The following is a 21800-nucleotide window of genomic DNA, read 5'->3' as shown; positions in this document are numbered from 1 at the left end:
GCTCCAGTGCACTGGGAATGCACACACCTAAGTGGAATACACATTTGCATTACAACTTGAAGAACCATAGATACAGTAAGGCCTGGTCTACACCAGGGGAAGCGGGGAGGGGTCGATGTAAGATATGCAGCACTAGCTACGGAAATACCGTAGCTGAAGTTGATGTATCTTATTTCGACTTACCTCCCGTCTTCATGGAGCGGGATCGATGGCTGAGGCTCCCCCTTCAACTCCGTTACCGCTGCTCGCTCTGGTGGAGTTCTGGAGTCGACGGGAGTGCGTTCGGGGACGAGACGCAATATATCGATCCCCGATAAATCAATCACTACCCGCCGATCTGGCGGGTTGTCTAGACATATCCTAAGTAACTGTTCCTTCTCTGCCTGTGGCACACAATAGCCTAGTCTCCTGTGGGTTGTAATACCTTGGGATCTAATTTCAGTTGTTGGGTTTTGTGTGTGGGTGCTGGGTGGTGTTTGTGGCTTGTGATATACAGGACATCAGACTGATTGATCTGGTGGTCCCTTCTGTCCTCCCATTCTATGATTCTGTGACTCTATCGTGAACTTCATCAGGCCCTGCTGACTTGAATAAACCTAACTTATCTATATACCATATGTTTCATTTAGAGCACCTGAGAATAACACTAAGAGATTCATCCCTTAAAAGGATACATTGAAAATTTGGTAACTCTAGTGACTATATGGATCTCTGTTGTGTGGTAAACACATAAGAACAAGAATTTGTAATAGTCTCACATCTTATTTTGTTCAGTATCTTGGTACTATATTGACTAGAATTCTATAAAAACAGTGTATGGGTGCTATAAGAAAATAGGTAGACATTCTATAGGCTTTAAAAATATGCACGAGCAGCACTCATACAAACACCTCTTTGGTCAAAAATAAATACTGCCCCAATTCTGCTATGAAATATACCTGTAAATCTCCCACTGACTTCAGCTAGTATATCCAGAAGGAGGAAATGGGCGTGAAGCAATTGTTTATTTTAGGATAACACACATCAATAATCACAGGGCAAATACAGAAAACATGGGTTTGCATTTGAAATAACTGCTTTGGTGGGAAAAAATTCAGGTTTCAGAGTAGCAGATGGGTTAGTCTGTATCAGCAAAAGAACATGAGTACTTGTGGCACCTTAGAGACTAACAAATTTATTTGAGCATAAGCTTTCATGGGCTACAGCCCACTTCATCAGATGCATAGAATGGAACATACAGCAAGAAGATATTTATACATACAGAGAACACGAAAAGGTGGAAGTACTCATACCAACTGTAAGAGGCTAATTAATTAAGAGAAGCTATTATCAGCAGGGGAGAAAAACATTTGAAGTGATAATCAAGATGGCTCATTTCGGACAGTTGACACTAAGGTGTGAGGATAGTTTAACATGAGGAAATAGATTCAATTAGTCATTCCCAGTCTCAGTTCAAAACTAAGTTAATGGTATCTAGTTTGCATATTAATTCAAATTCAGCAGCTTCTCACTGAAGTCTGTTTTGGAAGTTTTCTATTGCAAAATTGCCACCTTCACGTCTGTCACTGAGTGATTAGAGAGGTTGAAGTGTTCTCCTACTGGTTTTTGAATGTTATGATTCCTGATGTCAGATTTGTGTCAGTTTATTCTTTTGCGTAGAGACTGTCCCATTTGGCCAATGTACATGGCAGAGGGGCATTGCTGGCACATGATGGCATATATCACATTGGTAGATGTGCAGGTGAACAAGCCCCTGATGGCGTGGCTGATGTGATTAGGTCCTATGATGGTGTCACTTGAATAGATATTTGGACAGAGTTGGCATAGGGCTTTGTTGCAAGAATAAGTTCCTGGGTTAGTGTTTTTGTTGTATGGTGTGTGGTTGCTGGTGAGTATTTTCTTCAGGTTGGGGGGCTGTCTGTAAGTGAGGACTGTAAGTTTCACTGGATCCTGAGGAATTATCTTGGAACCTGCTAACTGGTTCCCAAATCTTGCTAATCAGCCTACCTTCATCAAGTACTTAAAGGCTTTCCTTTGTCACATTGTCAAAAGTATTTTAAGCAAACACAGCACTCAGTTGCATACCATGACAAATTTTGCCTGAAGGCAGTTAAAATGGCTTTAAACCAATGAGGCACGCTCTAAAAATAATAACAATAAAAATAATATTATAAATTGTACATATTTCATCTCAGGCAGAGTTTTTCTTTGTTTTTTGTTTTTACATCTTCCAAGCCTACCAATGTTATTAATTAATGAACTCACATATTTTCATTTTCAAAATACAGAAAAACTAGGAACTGCCAATCATGTGGGATCCTCCTGAATTAGATAAACACTGACATTTGCCATGTGTCATCACAGTTGCCTACCCATGCCCTTGTAATGCTCTAAGCCAGTGACCCCTTCCTCTTTGTCACATATTTCAGGTAGCACTCAGAACTCATTGTGTGCAGCTGAGGTCAACTGCCAACCAACCAAGTGCTCTGTCCTGCTCACACAAAGCTTTCCCTGAAGGCAAGAGAAAAGAATAATAAAAGGGGGAAATGGCCTGCTGAGCAAAGGCTCTGAGTCTTTTATAACAGGAGGTCGTTTTTGATTATAGGAAAAGAACCTTCTGTGGCCATGGAAACCAAAATGCCACACAAAAGCCAGAGAGTACTTGGGAGGTAAACAACTGCTACTGGGTAGTATAGATGAAAGGTGATGATGCTTTTAATCTATGTAATCAATGTACTTAGGTGACTTTAATTTAATCTATGTTTGACTAGCCCTCGCCTTTTGTGTACACTATTGTCCGCATTTTTTTCCTGCAACATTTTTAAACAAATGGAAAAAAATACAAGATAGAATAAAAACAGTGCAGTGGCCAACCCTGATCGCCATTCTGATGTAACCATGTTCTCATTTATCCATATGAATGTCTAATCCTTCTTATACAAATACAAATTTGTGTGACTTTCTTTTTTAAACACCTCTAGTGATGAAATGCTGGAGGTAGAGACAATGACATTTAGCAAGGAAATATTTTCCATCATAGAGATGGACTTTGGAATGTTCTAGTGAAAACTGGTTTTGATTTGGTTGACTTATGAACCCTTGCAAAATGCATATCGAACATGTTTAGCAGTTTTTAAATAACAGTAGTTTTAGTGATAGCTGAACATGTGGAAGGAAGTTGCACTGTGCTGTGCATGTATGCGTGGCTAATTTACCTACTCACTGAAAATCAGACTCAAGGGTAGTGCACTGATTGAACCCTTACATTGGCTTGCACAATTGAAAACCAGATGCGTCTGGTGCATAAAGTTTTCCATGACAACTGAAAATCTAGGTGAGATATTCAAAAGCACCTAAGTGACTTAGTGGGTCCGTGGGACCAAGAAACGGAAGAAACAAGTGTCAATGGGACTTGTGTTCCTAAGTCAGTTGGGTGGCTTTGTGCATAATATTCTCAAATGTCTAAGTGCCCACACTTGACACAAGATTGTTCCTTGTGCAGTTGCACTTCAGGGGGTGGGAAGATGCAAAGATCTTCACTCCTTCCGCCTTGCATGTCCCACATAAGGGCTGGCCACAGCTGCAGGTGCAGTTCTTTATCTGTGCTCCTGAGGGTACATATTTGTGCTATTAGAGAATGGAAAAACAAAACAAAACACCTTTCCAGTAAATTAAGACCTTTTCTTAAACCCAGTAATGCAAAACCAACTGGAGCAAGCCCTCCAAACTTCACATGTGTTGATAGATAGTCCTTTATGATGAATGGTCCCTTTGCTACATTTCAGGAGAAAAAATCTAAGTTTAAAAGATAAGTGACTGAAAAATCACCCTGAGCACGCTTAAGTCAACATCTGCTGAGATGTGTTGCAGATCATAGTGTAGGGTTTCCTTGCCTGGCCTAAGAAGCCCAGGTTTTGCTGCTAGGATAAGTTGAAGAACACAGAAAATTTGGGTATGTAGAACAACAGCATTTGGTCTAATTTTGGTTGTTGGGTTTAGTGCTTGGGTTCTGAGTGGTGTTGGCCTGTGATACACAGAAGGTCAGACTAGATTATCTGGTGGTCCCTCTGGCCTTAAACGCTATGGTTCTAAGAATAAGGAAGTGAGGAAAAGGAATCAATCAATACCTGGTAGAGAGGAAAGGGAAGACAAATATTATTGGCTAGTTGTCTCAACATAAAGATTCGGAAAATGGAAAAGCCACTGAAACTGAGGCTGACAACAATCTAGTGGAATGGTTATGCTTTTTATTGCCCTGAAGGAGAAGTGAATAACAATGAGACAATGAGTATCAACATGCAGATCAGGAACTGAAAGAACAGGTACACAATGTTATTCTTGAGAGGTACCTGATGCATTTTCTTGGCTCTGTTGCCTCCAGGATTTTCATGCCATTTGTAAATTTCTTCTCATGTTTGTCACTTATGCCCTATGTGTACTGTCCTTTGAAAATACCTTGCAGAAGCAAACACTATTTACATCATTTGTTGTGGATGCAAAAGCTCACTTTAGTGGTACAAACCCTTTGACATAACTTGGTAGAAAATAAATATACCCAACAATTTGAAGACAACTGGCTCATTCTCTGAGTCAAATTCTGGCATAAATTATACTATGTAATCCTATGCGTCTGATGAAGTGGGTATTCACCCATGAAAGCTTATGCTCCAATACATTTGTTAGTCTATAAAGTGCCACAGGACTCTGTTGCTTTTTAGTATGTAATCCTGTTTATGTCACTGACAGGATACAATTTGGCGCAACGTGTTTAAAAACTCTATGCTCATGCAAACCAGCAGAAGAATGACTGGAATTGTTCCCAGCTGATTCTTCCCAATGATGGGTGGACCTGCAAAGGTTTCTAATGTAATGAAGTGACTAATGTGTATGTATACTACTGGACTCTAGCATGGGTTGGAAATTTTCTGACACAATAAAGTTTTGTTGGCAAATGCCAATTCATCAAGCCCTAAATGTTTTGCCCAAAACATCTGGGTTTGACAGACTTTTGGCAAATCCAAGGCTAGGCTTCCACTGGACCCTTCCTGGATTCCTGATTGGCTGCTGCCAACCACAGTGCTTTTAAGGTCCATGGTTTAGGGGCAGATTCATTAGGAGTGAGGCTGCCTGATGGAGCTGAATTCCCTGGGAGCTGTGGCAGCCGCTGAGTGAAATTGACAGGTTTTGGAGAAGGAAGGGATGTTCACTCCCTGTCTATGCATTCAGATGACATTTTTATGGGGATGGTATTAGAATCTTAACAGAATAATAGACCCCTGTGAAGTTCCAAGTGTCTATGGGACGCTGCTGAGTAATAGAAGCATCAAATGGCCAATTTATACACCGTAGTGACCGCCATGAAATTGTATGTGACCACTGATTTTTCATTTGATTTGAATACTTATCCAAACTCTTTGGTTAAGCAATTGTGCTTTGTCATACTTCTCTCTTCTTCCCCAACTGGAAATATAATTATTGTTACATTATGTTAATCCAACATCACTTACCAAGTAGCCGAGGTAAGAAAATTGGCTCTTTTAAAAATTAATGAGCCTTGGAAGGAAATGAAGCTGAGAAAGATTCTGAAATGAAGTGAATTTCTCCTATTTGGGAGAACTAACATTCATTAGACAGTAACTCTACAATGCTCAAGGAGCTCACCCATTTCAACTGAAATTTTGCCTGAGCAAGGACTCTAAGATTTGGCCAAACTCAGAATCTGTGTTTCCATCTACCTGGAAAAATATATTGGCAGGTCTGTAGAGGGGAAATGTGCTAAAACAAACAAACAACAAACAAACAAACAAACAAACAGACAAACAAACCTTTGTTAGGACAGCAGATCCCTAAATACTTGTTAGATGTAATAAAATTTGGTACATGAAACCGTACATGAAAAATGTAGGCGTAGACACTGCTAAATTTGGGGGCCACCCAGCGGGACATCTGCTTTTGCTGCAATTCCAGGAATTATGACATATCCATAGTGCTATCTGTAGTCCATTGGTCCTTAAATAATACTTTGATTCTCTCAAGTGTGGACAAGTGCAATGTAGCAGCTTACAAGTTCACCTACTAGAAGATGCTAGCACCTGGAAGAAGGAAACGTAAAGGGGCTTTATAGCGAACTGTATAAAAGCAGATTCCTTCTGGTTTTCCTTTTGATATGTAATTATTTTTATTTGAGGGGAATAAAACACACTATTTTCTCTCCTCCCACTTAAAATACAGGGGTATAGGAAGTTAGAAAGACACAGAGAGTATGCTGTGTATACTTCCATGTTTCTTCCCCACGCTTGAGCATATCCTCTTACTTTGACTAAGGACGTGTAAGCTTCTACCTTTCTTTCTCACTTGGAGAGAAACGCTGCCTCACAAGAACTCAGCCCCTGGGCAGCAGACTAAGTAAGATAAGAATCCTTATACTTATAGTAACCTTCAGCTCTCTCCTTTTGGGTCCTTTGGACTTAAGTTTTTCCTATTCAGTCTTTATCCAGGGCCTGTACCAATACAACAATGTTGGTTACTGAAATAATAATACCAGTACAGCCCTTTGCGCTGTCACAGCTATACCAGTATAAAGGTGACTCATATTGGTACAGCTTATTCCCATTCTCTTATGGGAATAAACCAGGCCAGCACAAGCACAGATTATACAGATTTAACTGTGCCTACCAGTTTGGGATTGTACTACTTTAAGTGTATCATTAGTGTATATCCATTAGATATAGTTCAAGTGGTACAACTTTTGTGTATAGACAAGACCTAAGGCTCTCAGGTTTCTGCAAAATGCAGCTTTGTATTGTAAGTGAAAGGAAGAAAAGTATCTTTTTTGTCAATTTTTAGGAATTATGTTACCTATTTGTATGATTGATAAGTCTCATCTATTCTTAACATGTTTTTAGCTATATTCTCGCAGCTGGGGATATTAAAAAATAATTGTGTTTTACAGACATCTTTGCTTTTTGATGTTGCATCTGGTTCACCATCAGTTACAGGAAAGATAAAGTGCTATTTACAAAGGTGGGGTCAAACGACTCTGGAAAGGAGATCTGAGAAGTGCCCTCCCCTGCTGGCTTCCTAAAAGGCAAGCTGAACACAAGGTGAATAGCCAAAGGAAGAAATAGACAGAGTCTATATCCTCCTCAAATCCAGAGAATTATCATCTTCAAAATAAGAAAGAATCTGTTTTTAAATGAAGATATATGTAATCTCTGGCAGGCTGGAGCCCATAGCACTGTGCATCTAAATCAGCCTTGTTTTCTATCACATATAGTCTGTGGTCCTAAAATCAGAATAATGTTCAGGTGCTGGTCACCAGAGGGAGCTCATAGAGTTCAATGGCTATATTGCCAAACTGATAAACAAAATTTAATATTTTGTACAAGGACACACAGTCCTTACAAAGTACATCCTTAGTCCATAAGCAGCTCCACGGATGTGCATGATTTCTTGAAAATAACATTTAACTTGCCCTTTTATTTCCATATTCAGCAAAGAGAAAAAGAGGACAACTACTTTTTTGCCTCAGAGGCTACATCGTTTTCCATAAAAGTGAGCCTGCTGCATTAATTTTTGTGTGTAGTGTTAGAATGAATAGGTACATTAAAATAATACAAAAATATTCCTTAATATATATTGCCTCAGATTTATGATAAAGCTTCAGTAGCCTACACAACAAAAAGCAGTATTTTTTTTAATTGGTTACTAATGCACGCACAAATATGTTACCTCATCTTCTCTCTCTTTCTCAGTCCAGCTGTCTTTAGTGATGTCTATAGCCACACAGAATCTCAAACACTACACTAAAATGGAGTTAATGTTGTGAGTTAATATTAGTAATTTAAGGTAAAATCATTACAGCTGATGGTATAACTATCAAAAAGTAGACCTGGGCGGGACCAGCAGTACCCAAAAGTTATGGTGTTAAGTTTAGGAAAATGTACAGTTAAGGTTAAACATAAAAGAAATGCAAACATTTAATGTATGGCAATACAGTCAGGACACCCAACAACTTGAACTCTGCCCTATAGTTATACCATACAGAAACCATATGATTATGATGAAGGTACTTTAGTGATTTCAATCCCAAATTAGTTTAAAATTATTTTGTAAGAACAGATTAGACTTCTTCCCTCCCCCAAGTGTCACTACAGGGCCGAGCTACTGTGACCAGAGCAAAGCATCCAGAGCAGAGTGGCCACTGAAGCTGGTTTACAAATGCTTTGCTTCACCAGAACCGTGTGATCCCCCTAGAGTGTGCACCCATATCCCCCTCCTTCCTGTCCCCTAGGTTTCCAGGCCTCTTGCACTTCCCTATCTTCCCCTGCACTACCCCAAATATTTTCTCCCTCCTTCACTTACTGCATTCCCTGGCACACACATGTCCCGGTTTTCCCTTTCATCCTGCACATCCTACATTTCTCTGTGCTCGTGCGCGCACACACACACACACACACTCACACATAGTCTGTCATTCTCTCTTGTCATCTCTGGTGAGTAGATTTGGTGCAATGGATAACTTTTGAAATTTAAGTATTTAGGATTAAGGGCCATTTTTTGTCATTATTTTTCATAACTGACAGTTTTTGTTAACAGAGTTTGGTGAATCTTCTCCTTAAGACAAAATCATAAAATTTGCAGATGACAGAAACAGTAGTGGAGGGGCAAATAATGGTAGGGAGAGGTCATTTGCAAGGTCATACATCTAGCAACCAGGAATGTAGATCACACTAATAGAATACGGGACTGTACTTTGGAAACAGTGTTTCAGAAAAGGATTTAGGGATCACAGTGGATAAAATGAACATGAGCTCCCAGAATGATGCAATGTCTAAGAGAGCAAATGCAATCCTTGGATGCATAAGCAGGAGAATATTGTGCAGAAGTATGGATGTATTATTTTATATTGAGACCATCACTGAAACGATGTGTCCAGTGTTAGTGTCTATACTTTTAAAAGGATGTTGACAAGTTGGAAATGGTTCAGAAAAGAGCTACAAGAATGATTTGATATCTGGAAAACCTGCATTACAGTGAGAGACTAAAGAAGATCCATCTATTTAATTTAATCCAAGAATAGGCTCAGAGGTGACTTAATTACAATCTATGTGTATCTACATGGAGAGACAATTTCTGATACCTGAGAACTCTTTAATCTAGCAGAAGCTAGAAAATTTTAGGATAGAAATAAAGCAAAAATTTTTTAGCAGTGAGAGTAGTTCACCTTTGGTACAATTTACTTAGGGAGGTTATGGATTCTTTGTCATCTGAAGTCTTTAAATCAAGATTGGATGTCTTTCTAAATGATATGCTGTATACCAGAAATTATGGATTTAATGCAGTAATCACTTGGTGAAATTCTATGGCGTGTGTTATTCTGGCAATCAGAGTAGATAATCATAACGGTCCCTCTCACCTTAAAATCTGTGAATCTATGCAGACTTGCCCTTTTCAAAATCGTCACCATCTTCCATTGTTTTCAGTGAAAGCGAAGCCAAATGAAGCCAAAATTTTCATTTTTTTGATAAAAAGTTGAAATTTTCTTCAGGGAAAAAAAATTCTGACCAGCTCTAGAGAGTATGTATGTGTTTATTCACATGTGTACATACACATTCACATACACACCTCCCTATAATTTCAATGATGTTGGCAAGAGTACCTATGAAAATCTATTGAAAATCTATATTATACAGATATACAGTGGAAAATAGATAGTTCTCAAAATAATCATTAGTCTGATTCAGCAAAATCAATGCTTTAAAGGCACCCATATATTCCCCTGATCCAGGGGCTTGCCCAAACCCTGTTGTAAATTAGGGCAGCTCACCTTAACTTAGTGTCCGCGGCCCAAAACCTCAAGGAGATGTTTCGGCAACCAGGGGTCTCTGGAAAGTAGGGACTCCCCAGTCATGCCTGCTTTCTCCCAGTATTAAGAACTGCAAGGGAGTGGCACAGAGCTGTTGTGTGAACTCTATACCACTGGGAGCTGCTCAGAGGGCCAGATCTGTCAACTTTACTGCCATAGTGGGGTTGAGAACCAAAAAGTCAAGATCTCATTTCTCTCCAACACTCAAGGATTATTTTTTTAAACTAAACTATCTGTAGTTGAAGCAGAGAACTTCAGGTTAGAAAACTGAACAATGAACTTAATAAAGAACAGTTGGAATGCATGAGAGGAGGGTCTGTATTCAGAACTGATTGAAAACTGTGCTCTCTGCTAAGAAGGAAAATAGTTATCCTGAATCTGTGACTTAGAATATTATTATATTGGACTCTCATTAAATAGTGTAATGTTTGTTGATTTAAAATGAAGTAAATCTAATTAGCTAATTATTTAATTAATTAACCCCCCTCCATCCCTTTTGTGGCATCTGTGTTACTACATTTGTTGAAAATAATCCAACACATTAGATAAAATGTAAGACAGTTTATAATCAAGAACTTTATAAACAAACACACACATGTACACACACACATACACACAGACACACATACACACCCCACCATATCCTATTGCTAAGAATAATCTAACGGTCATTTAACTGCTTCACTGAACAGACAGGCCTTACATTGCGCTCTGAAATTCGCCAAACTCGGTCTCTGGAGGCTTGCCAAAGGAAGCAGGTTTCAGAGGCACGGGCCCTCCACTGAGAATGCCCTACCACCAGTCCTGCAGAGCTGGAGCACTGCACATTCATTTTATGTGTAGTGCTCCTGTGTCTTACAACTGCTATGTTTGATATTTTCTTTATGACTTCAGCTTATTTGCAGCTTTGGCTGCTAGATGTATTTTCACACAGTACTCAATACAAAGTCTAAAGTGAAGCTCAGAAATACAGTCCATCAAATTGAACTGAACTAAACTGATCTCAAGAAATAATTTAGAGAATTAAGTAGAATCTATTTCTACATATTTTTAACAATTTCAGGCACTGTTACACTGAAAATCTAATGCTGGAAGAATACACAAAAACTTAGTTGTGAAGATATTAGGGTCGCTATGCATATAGCTGACACAAACCCACAAAAAACACAGAAATGATTAAATCTTCTTTACAGTAGATTCTCCTCCACTCACAGGTACATCTCTTACCATTACCACAACTTCAGTACACCACACACCATATACTACAATCTTAACTCCTCCCACCTCGACACACCCCTTTACCAAACTATTCATTCCCAATAGTCTCAGTTAGATATGTTTGATGTTGTAGTATATAGTGAAGGGAGAGGGCAGCTTGATAAAAAAAGATAATGTAAGACTGGCATCCTTAAGAGGCAGTTGTGAATGGGGGATCTGTGGTATATGGTAGATGTGGTAATGATAAGATGTGTACCTGTGGGTGGAAGATTGAGTATCTATTTTTAAGGTGGTTTAACTGCTCATCTTTTCCTGAGGTCTCTTCCAACCGTAATCTTCTATGATTCTATGATTTTATGATTCTATGATCTTCTTGCTTTTGTGGGTTCCTCTCAGATGTGTTATATGTATAGCAACTCTAAATGTCACATAAAAGTTTTTGTGTATTAATTTCCAAGGTTTTTAAATGTTTAAAATGGGGTGCACATGTTGGAAGAAGGATAGATCTGTGGAGGGTAGAAGCACAGCTCCTGAGGGAAAAGATTTTATCCATCCACAGTTGTCATAAACAGATATTTAAGGATTAATGTCTCTTTTACCTGTAAAGGATTAACAAACAGTGAACCGGACACTTGACCAGAGGACCAATCAGGAAACAAGATACTTTCAAATCTTGGTGGAGGGAAGCCTTTGTTTGTGTTTTTTAGGTTTTGCTTTGTTCTCTCTGTGTCCTGGAAGGGACTAGACGTGCAACCAGGTTTCTTGCCAATCTCCCTGTTACAGTCTCTTATATATTCAGAATAGTGAGTATTTAGTAGAGAAGGCGGTTATAGTCTTTTGATTGTTTTCTGTATTTGCAAATGTATAGTTTGCTGGAAGTATTTTAAATTGTATTTCTGCTGGAGGAGGCTTTTTCTCCAGTTTCTATAAGCTGACAGACCCTGTAACTTTTACCATCTAAATTACAGAGATAACTTTTACTTTTTTACTTTCTTTTTATTAAAAGTTTGCTTTTTAAGACCTGTTTGATTTTTTCCCCTTGTTGAGGCTCAAGGGAATTGAGTCTGTACTTAACAGGGAGGGGAGAAGGGTGGAATCCCTTTGTTTTAGATTCACGGAGCTTGAATCTGTCTCTCTCTCCAGGAGCCCAGGGAGGGAACACCTGGAGGGGAAGAGAAGGGGAGGGAAATGGTTTATTCCCCTGTATTGTAAGACTCAAGGAATTTGGGTCTTGGGGTCCTCAGGGAAGGTTTTTGAGGGGACCAGAGTGCCCCAAAACACTATATATTTTTGGGTGGTGGCAGTGTATCAGATCTAAGCTGGTAATTAAGCTTAGGGGAATTCATGCTGGTACCCCAACTTTTGGACTCTAAGGTTCAGATTGAGGAAAGATACCATGACAACAGTGCCATAGGAACTCTTCTCAGTTATACGCAGGTGCAGCTACATTCTTATGTGTCAGAAGCTGAACATAAAACTTTTTGTTAGTGGCACAGAAGCTTTCAGAAATTATTAACAATGGCTAAAAACTACCTTACACTTTTTTTTTAAGTTACATGTTGCACCAAATCCACTCAAGACAAACCTCTTTACCAAATTTTATAAGGGGAAACCAAACTATATAGCAATTGAAAGGGCATAACAACTAGCACTTTTAGGAAAAAAGAAAAACAAAACAACAGAGTTCATGTTCCAGTACGTCTATTTTAGAATACAGTCCTAACTATGAGGTTATTATTAGGTACCTCCATAACAATAGGCTTTTAGCACTTGAAAGGAAAAGTATACTTTGTAAATTTCCTAACAATAACAATTTAAGTTCTTTCCCTACTCAAGATGCTTTTATTAGAAAAGCAGGGGTGTTGTTAGATGTTAGAGAGGATGCTAGAGGTAGTTAAATAGAGTAGTGTGAAGAATCTTATTTATTATTCATTCTGCTCATATCATTCTAATACTTGAGTACATAATACAGCTACTTGGGTGCATAATGCAGAAAAATACTCATGACAACAATTGGTGTAAATCAGTTTCACCCCAATAGCTACCACTTCCACCCCAATAGCTATCACTCCCACCAACTGATGAATGAAACAGCTGCTGCCTACAGGACCAAATTAAGAAAAGACCAGAATGAGCAAATGTCTTTTCTGCACCACCATAATAATTGTCCAAACTGAGCTCTGGAGGGCTGTAAGTGAGAAAGATTTCTGGAACCAAGGCCCTAATTCACCACAGCACTTAAGCATGTGCTTAACTTTAAGCACGTGAGTAGTTCCATTTGACTTCAGTAGAATTTAAGCATGTGATGAAAGTCAAGCATGTACTCAAGTGTTTTGCTGAGTTGCGGCCTGACAGTTGTCCATCAAGAACACCCTGCCACCTACCTCTAGGTGCTCAGTTCCGGAGACAGATAGCAAGAACATTCTGGTAGAACATAACTGTAGTGGTCATTTACTTGAAAGATGGGATATAAAGTACCTGTTAGTAAAACAACATATCTGTCAGAAAAAAAATTGATCTAACTATAAATGGGATAAACACCAAGAATCTGTCAGGAAATAATTGACTGAACAAGTTTACAGGCTCGAAGGGAATTTTTGTTGCTGTGCTTCTTTAGGACTATCATGCTGATTACAAAAATGTATGAAGTGAATGTCCGTGAAAAACAGTTTCCCTCTTCATAGTATAATATAATATTTATTATATAGGACCAAATTTTCAGCAGCTTCTATTTATATACACAAACAGACATTGTGATGGTAAAATAGTTACTATTTCATTGCAAATACAGAGGTACCATAATAAAGGTTTTACGGGATTAAACAAGAGTCATTCAAACCAGAAGAAAGGTTTTACGAGAGACCATTGTACTAATAAAGAGACCTTTTTGCAAATATAACTGTCTATTTTCCATGAACAAATACCGTTTTTTAATGTCCACGCGGGGAATTTGTGTACATGCAGTGGGTGCATTCTTCAATCTGTGGAGCAAGTTAGGTGGCTAACTCTAAAAATGGGGCCCCAAATTAACAATGAATTTCAGTTCTAGGAGTCAAATGCTGCAGTAATAGAATGTAGCAATGTATTACTATAATGACCTCAGTTGTGCAAAGTATTTTCATCTGTATAGCGGGAGTAGGAGTGAAGCTTAAAACAAATATAATCATGGCTTTAGAGACTTACCGTACTTAACCCAAAAAGCTGTTAAGTAATCAAATAAATGAAGAACTGGTTTTGTTTTTGTGGCTGAAATTGTGAGGTTGTGAATTGTCATACATAATTCTGTAACCACAGACTTTGCTTAGACTGTTCCCAGAATCCATATTAATAATAACTTTTCTTCAGCATCTGCAGAGCAAACACCTCCTCAGCATGGATTCATCGTGTTGAAGGGTTTTGCTGGAAACTCACCACATTTGGTCAGTGTGGGTTGGCGAGTGCCTGATTTTGTCAGCTACGTCTGCCCACTAACCTTACCACCAAAAGCTGAACCTGCCAGAGACCACTTTCCCTGATGGCACTACTGAGAGATTCTTTGTCAGACTTGGAATGGGCAAATGAGTTTGCATAAAATAAGAACTGACTTAAAACTTTATCCAAAATGCAAAGTGTGTCCAAATCAAATCAGATTTGAGGTTCAGAAAAGCTGGGATACCCTAGTCCTAATTACATTTCATTTTGCACCCATCTTTATATTTCCTAGTTCCAGCCTGGCCTATAAACAGAAATGTAAAATGCCAAGGGAAAACTTTTCCTTGTGGTATTTCTTACTGGAAACTGGAAGTACCATAAAGCTCATAAGGAAGTCTCTCTTCTCATTTGTTTCCAGACCAATTTTACAGATTCAAGAGGCTCAGATCAAACCAATTTGCATTTTACTTTTAACTAGAAATCTGCTTAGTGGGGGGGATCAGCTCTTTTTCAGTTGACGCAAGGACCACAAACTGCTAGGCTGAAATTGACAAGAGCCCAGAAGTGTGACCAGTGAACTAAAGAAATCTAAGTACTAGGTGTATCAAAAACAAAAAAGTCAATGATAGTCTGATTATTTGAGAAAATTTGAGACAAAATAGATGAACAATTAGGATGACCATGCAAATCAAATCACCACTTTCCATCAACAGTCCTCACCTTTTACTTTGGAAAAGTTTCTACAGGAGGAAATCTGCCCGTTAGGTCCATGTCTAGTTTAACGTATCACAGTGCCTGCAAGACAAGTCAAATTTTCAAAAGCTTGTACTGAGTACAATTTCTTGTGTAGTACACATTTTGGGAGGCAGTGCAAGTAGAAGATGTGTAAATTGGGGATTAGACCTGATCGGAACATTTTTGATTAAATATTTAGTTGTCAAATACTCTGTGTCACCAAAGCTGAAATTTGTAATGATGTATTGATTACAACAAAGTTTTTGATGGGAGATTCCTGAGGTCCAAGGTGCATTCTCTGATTGTTTCCGGAGAGAAACTTCAGACCAAAAACCTGAACTTTTTGATCTAAAAATTGGATGTTTCCACTAATTATGTTCCACAACAATATTTTAAGTTTTGTTTTTATTCCAAAGAAGAACAAAAACAAATGTAAAAACCTAAAAAGTTGTCATGCACTTTACTGAGGACATGCAAAGAGTGTGGCTGGATGTCACTTGCAGGGCCCGAGCTGGTAGATGCCCTCTGAGCAAACCTACCAGACTGGGCTTCTCAGGTGAGTTCACACAAAATAGCTGGGGTTGGGAAAGGAGGATGAGGACCTCCCTCATAACATTTATCCCAGTGGTTAGGAAACTCACCTGGGATATGCAAGACCCCAGTTCAAGTTCTCCCTCCACCTGAGGGATCTACCATCTAATAGGTGAGTGCTCTAACCATTGTGCTCTGGGTTAAGTCAACAGACTATGAAGAGTTACAAAGGTATTTCACAAAACTGAGTGACTGGGCAACAAAATGGCAGGTGAAATTCAATGTTGACAAATACAAAATAATGCACATTGAAAAATGTAATCCCAGCTATGATGGGGTCTACATTAGCTGTTATCACTCAAGAAAGAGATCTTGGAGTCATTGTGGATAGTTCTCTGAAAACATCCACTCATTGTGCCGTGGCAGTCTAAAAAGCTAACAGAATATTAGGAACCATTAGAAAAGGAATAGATAATAAGACAGTAAATATCACAATGCCACTATATCAACGCATGGTATGCCTACACCTTGTATGTGGCATGCAGATCTGTTCACCCCATCTCCAGAAAGATGAATTAGAATTGGAGAAGGTACAGAGAAGGATGACAAAAATGATTAGGGTTATGGAACAACTTCCCTATGAGGAGATATTAAAAACACTGAGACTTTTCAGCTTGGAAAAAAGATGGCTAGGAGGTCTATAAAATCTTGACTGGTATGGAGAAAGTGAATAAGGAAATGTTATTAATTCCTTCACATAATATAAGAACCAGGGATCACCCAATAAAATTAATAGGCAGCAGGTTTTAAACAAAAAAAGAAAGTACTACTTCACACACCGCACAGTCAACCTGTGGAAATTGTTGTCAGGGGATGTTGTGAAGGCCGAAACTATAACAGGATTCAAAGAAGGCCTAGATAAGTTCATGGAGGACAAGTCCATGAATGACAATTAGCTAGGATATGAAGGGATGCAACCCCATGCTCTGGGTGTCCCTAGCCTCTGTAGCCAGAAACTTAGGAGTGAATGACAAGGGATGGATTGGTTGATGATTGCATGTTCTATTCATTCCCTTTGAAGCATTTGGCATTGGCCACTCTGGGCTAAATAGACCATTGGTCTGATCCAGTATGGATGTTCTTATATTTATGTTCTTATGGATATACTGATGAGGATAGATATACTCCTCAATCTGTACTGTTAAAGCTTTTGAACTCCAGATAAATAATTAGAGTCATTTGGTCCAGTGAGAGAACATACAAGTCTGGTGGTTAGAGTTGAAACTCTGGTCCCAGTCCCCTTGCTTCTTGCTAAAATTGCATGGGCACCTAACTCCAGAAAAATGGTTCATACTGAGAATTACTAGCAGAGATAAGGGCCTATCTGCATGAGAGAGGAGAGAGGCTCAGCAGGTACCCTTATTGGCTAGCTTAGGCAGCTTCCTTCCAGGGCCTGCTCCAGGCACTAACTTATCAAGCAGGTGCTTGGGGCGGCCAGTCCAGAGTGGGGCGGCACTTTCAGCTATTTGGCGGCAATTCGGCGGAGGGTCCCTCATTCCTGCTCGGAGCGAAGGACCAGCCACTGAATTGCCACAGATCGCTATCGCGGGGTTTTCTTTTTTTTTTTTTGGCTGCTTGGGGCAGCAAAACCCCTGGAGCAGGCCCTGAGTAAGTTACTATTTCTATCATCACTGAAACGTCAAAGACGTTGGGGCGGGGAAGCAGACTATTGGAGAATCCTGTAGTTATGCAGACAATAAAGGACAAGGGGAGATATGCTGGTTTAAAACGGGTGATGCACAGCCCTGTGGGCTTGCCCAACAATCCACTTGCTATACTCAGCTAATTAGCACTTAGTTTGTCAAGAAATATCTGGGGACTTATCTATATGTAAAGGGAAAGGACAGAACCGAGCAGCCTCTAGTGTAGTTAAGCTACGAGTTATCTGCAGAGGACAGAGATGGCCAAGAGGAATGGAACTTGAAAAAAGACAAAGGAAGGAAGAGGGAAGACGGTGGGGAGACAAAGCGCTATATACATTCTGGAAAATGAACTAAGCTTTTTGGAAAGCAGATTAGCAAATTACAAGCTCATGGGCCCATGCTGTCATTGTTAAAGGGACACTCAGGTTGAAAATCATATTAAAAACCCCATGCTTAACCTCCTCCTCCCCCCAAAAAAATATTTCTGTACTTATGGTACCAACAGCCAGCTTGGATGATTAAAAAAAGAATCTTAACAAAATTTATATTAACTTTTCATTATTTATTCTGTTTATGCCCTCTTCCCCCCCCCCCCAGTTTGAACAACAAGAAGTTTAGTTTCACCCAGGTCTGGTTTACCCTTAAAATGTAGACCGACCTAGCTATGTCACTCAGCGATGTGAAAAATCCACTCCTCTGAGCAATGTAGCTCTGTTGACCTAGACCCCACTGTAGATGCAGCTAGGGTGAAGGAAGCAGGGCCAGCTCCAGGCACTAGTTTAGCAAGCAAGTGCTTGGGGCTGCCACTCTGGAGCCGGGTGGCACGTTCAGGTATTCGGGGGCAATTCAGCAGAGAGGGTCTCTCTCTCCCGCTCGGAGCAAAGGACCTCCAGCTGAATTGCCACAGACTGAGATAGCTGCTTTTTTTTTTCTTGGCTGCTTAGGGTGGCAAAACCCCTGGAGCTGCCCCTGCTTCCTTCATAGCAGGCTGATTTTTGTGAATCAAACTCTAAGGTGACTCTCTCTTCCCATCCATTTTAGTGGAAGCCTATTGATATTCCTACAGAGCTTTCTGGAGCCAGGAGCAAGCCTCCCAGCCCAGGTCGACAACTTGGGCTCGCAAGGGTCACATTAGTACTTTAAAAATAGCTGTGTAGACAGTGATTTGGAGTTGTGGCTTGGACTGGAGGTTGAGCTCTGAAGCCTGGGGAGGCGGTGGGCTTCATAGTCCAAGCTCCAGCCTGAGTCACAACTAGTGTGAGCCCTGCTAGCCTGAGTCTGTCAACCCAGGCTGGGAGGCTTGCTTCCATGGACTTCAGAACGCTGTGTAGATATACCCTACACGCCGAATTCAGGCTTTGTGAATCACAGTCATTTTTCTAGGCACCTAAAACTTAGGCACTGTGACACTCAGCATCATCACACCCAACTCCTTTGGTGCATCAAAGTCATAGCTTATAAAAGTGTAACTCTAAAGATATATTATGCATTACTAATCCTAAGCTAGTTCCTAAGTGTCTAGGATAGATAATGTCTATGAAATAAATATTTCTGAAGCTGCTGTGGTTTTTCCTAGTTGGTAGGAAAATCCATGATCCTGTTGACTTCTTCTTGTTCTTCCCCATCGCTCCATTTTTTTGTTATGTTTTTATCTCCATGGTCTTCACTTAAATTGTCATTTCTTTGGGGCAGTTCTTTCTGTTCTCTTAAGGATCATGTCGTGTACACAATATATCTGCAGCATATGGTGCTCTGCAAGTACTATGTAAATGTAACCACTGCTGGCGCATAAAGGACAATTTTGCTAGCAAAATAAATAAATAAATCACAAGAGAGAAACTGGTAATGACACTCCAGTAGATTGATCAGTCAACCAAAGCACAAATCTTCCACAACTGAAATGGACTGGTTATCAAGGACTACCATCTCACTCAGCACACTGTGATTTCTCTTTATTATTGGAAAATTGATTTTCCACAGCCTCCTCTGAGCTCCACAGTCATCCATAATTAGCTGTGATGTACTTGTTTGGGGCTGGATTTCAACTGGAAATACATGATACTCTCTGTTAACCCTTTGTTGAGTATCCGAGTAAATACAGGTGCCTGATTTCCACTTGCTTTTTCACAAGTGGTGGATGTGGTGGAGACTCATTGTCTAGAGAGAGACCGCAGCTTTACATAACTTCCAAGCAGCTTTTGCTAGTTTAGTGACACACACTGAGAAAAACTCTCCAGCTATGGTTTGCTCCATATTGCTCTGGGGTAAACTTGCCATATTGGTTGTTTGGGATGCTGAATGTCCAAATATGTGACTTGAAACTAGACTCAACATGTCAGCTGGCCACCACATGGTTATCCAGCATCTTTATTCTGATTAGCATGTGGGAGAGATTCTAGTCACCTTCTTTAATGATGGATTTGCTTACAAATGGAATATAAATCAAGGATCTCATCATCTCCCTACACTGTACTAATCTATAAGCAATTTGGCTGAATAATGGGATAAATTGAAAAAACGGCAGAGACTCTGAATATTCTGTGAATATTCTAGCCGTTCACACAAATAAAGCCTGAGCCTGAGGGGGTCTGTAGTGAGGAAAAATGATAAGAACAACAAATCCCATTTTTTGGCACAGTCAGTGTAGTATATACAGTGTGTTTCCTTTTTTTGTCTAAATTTTATAATATACATACATGCATGGGCCTCCTGGTGTATGCTTTTAATTAAATGGCTATTACAATAAAATTCTTTTCCTCTGGAAAGATGTCTGTTTCTGTGAGATTTAATGACAATTTATTATTTCCATCATAACTAAACAGGTACTTTTGATATTGCCATAGGTTTCATGTATGATACTGAATTATCTTCTTGGAAGTTATACATATGCATAGATACCAATATGGAATAATGTCACAGGTTTCCTCTCTATTCTTGATTTTATGTGTATAATATTATCATCAATATGAATATAATTCTGAGTGCCTTTTGAGAAGGAAGGTCTGAGAGTTGGGCCAAATTCTGGGGTGAATTATTCATTGACAGTGACATCTGCAAATCGTATACTCTAATATGAAACATACAGCAAGTAAATAAATTATTCCTTTTAGATATATTAAATTCCTTATATGGAATAGATACTACAGTCTCTGATTAAAAAAAAAAAAGTAGATGAGAAATGGGAACAGACTGCAATTTTCTGAGATCATGAGAAACTGCTGAGCCAATTGGTTATTTCTACCCACTTGCTTATTTCTCAATTAATGCTCCTGTAACATAAAGAGTAAACAAGGGTTGCTCTGCTTGTTGCTTAATTATCCATAACAAAACTCTGCGAAATGTGGTACCTCAGCAATTGAAGGTACCACAGTTGTATGCAAGTGCCTGCCAATAACAATATGAAAAACTTCACAGGCCTGCCAAGACTGCTTCTCAGTGTAGCTGAGGCTTCTCCAAGTTATATGAACCATTTCCTGCATATGGGTTCCACTTTTTCCTTCAACACAGCTCGAAAAAGAGATTTATCATACCCGGCTATCTTCTCTTCAGTCTGCAGTCTTGGGGTTGCTTCTGGGAAAGCTTGAATAATTCAATCTGTGTGCTGTCGGTTAAGGACTTTTCGGAACTATTTTTTTTCTTTTATCATAACTCTGTGTTGCAGCCAAGTGCTGCAGTTCGACAACATATTATAATCTATATAACACTGATTTCCCACAAGCTGCATGAGATGACAGGAAACTTTCATATAGTGTCTTATATACTTAGGGATAGATTGTAGCTTGGTCTACCAGTACATGTACATATAAGGGAGCCAGGCACATTAAGAACTCCCCTTAAGCACCAATGGAAGCTAGTTAGATCATGGGTCCAGCTGCACAGGAATAAGTGAAGCTACTCGCCTGTTGACTCCCTCCTCAGAGTTGGTGGGCATGGATGGGAATGCGTGGAGCCATGGCTCCACTCTGCTGCTCACTGACCAGAGTAGCCGAACCAGCGCAAAGCCGGGAGTAATTTGACTCCAATATAGGCCAGCAGTAAATTACTAGCACTTGGGAGCAAGGGGGAAACAGAGAGGAAAGTGTGCCTCAGAGAATTATCCCTGCATGACTGTGCTTCCTAGGGCTATTCCTGAGTTGGGGCCACTTACACACCACCCCTTGCTCAGGAGAATGTCTAAAGCTAAAATCTAGCTCTTACAGAACACCTATTATGGGCAAACTTTTCAAAACTGCACGCAAAATTGGCCAATTTGCATACATAAACATGCATATAATTTTTCCGAGTGTATTTGTGTATGTACAGCTCTGAAAATGTTGCTCTGTATGTTATGTATA

Source organism: Gopherus flavomarginatus, chromosome 1 (genome assembly GCF_025201925.1).
Source record: "Gopherus flavomarginatus isolate rGopFla2 chromosome 1, rGopFla2.mat.asm, whole genome shotgun sequence".
Taxonomy (NCBI): domain Eukaryota; kingdom Metazoa; phylum Chordata; order Testudines; family Testudinidae; genus Gopherus; species Gopherus flavomarginatus.
This window is presented reverse-complemented; position numbering follows the sequence as displayed.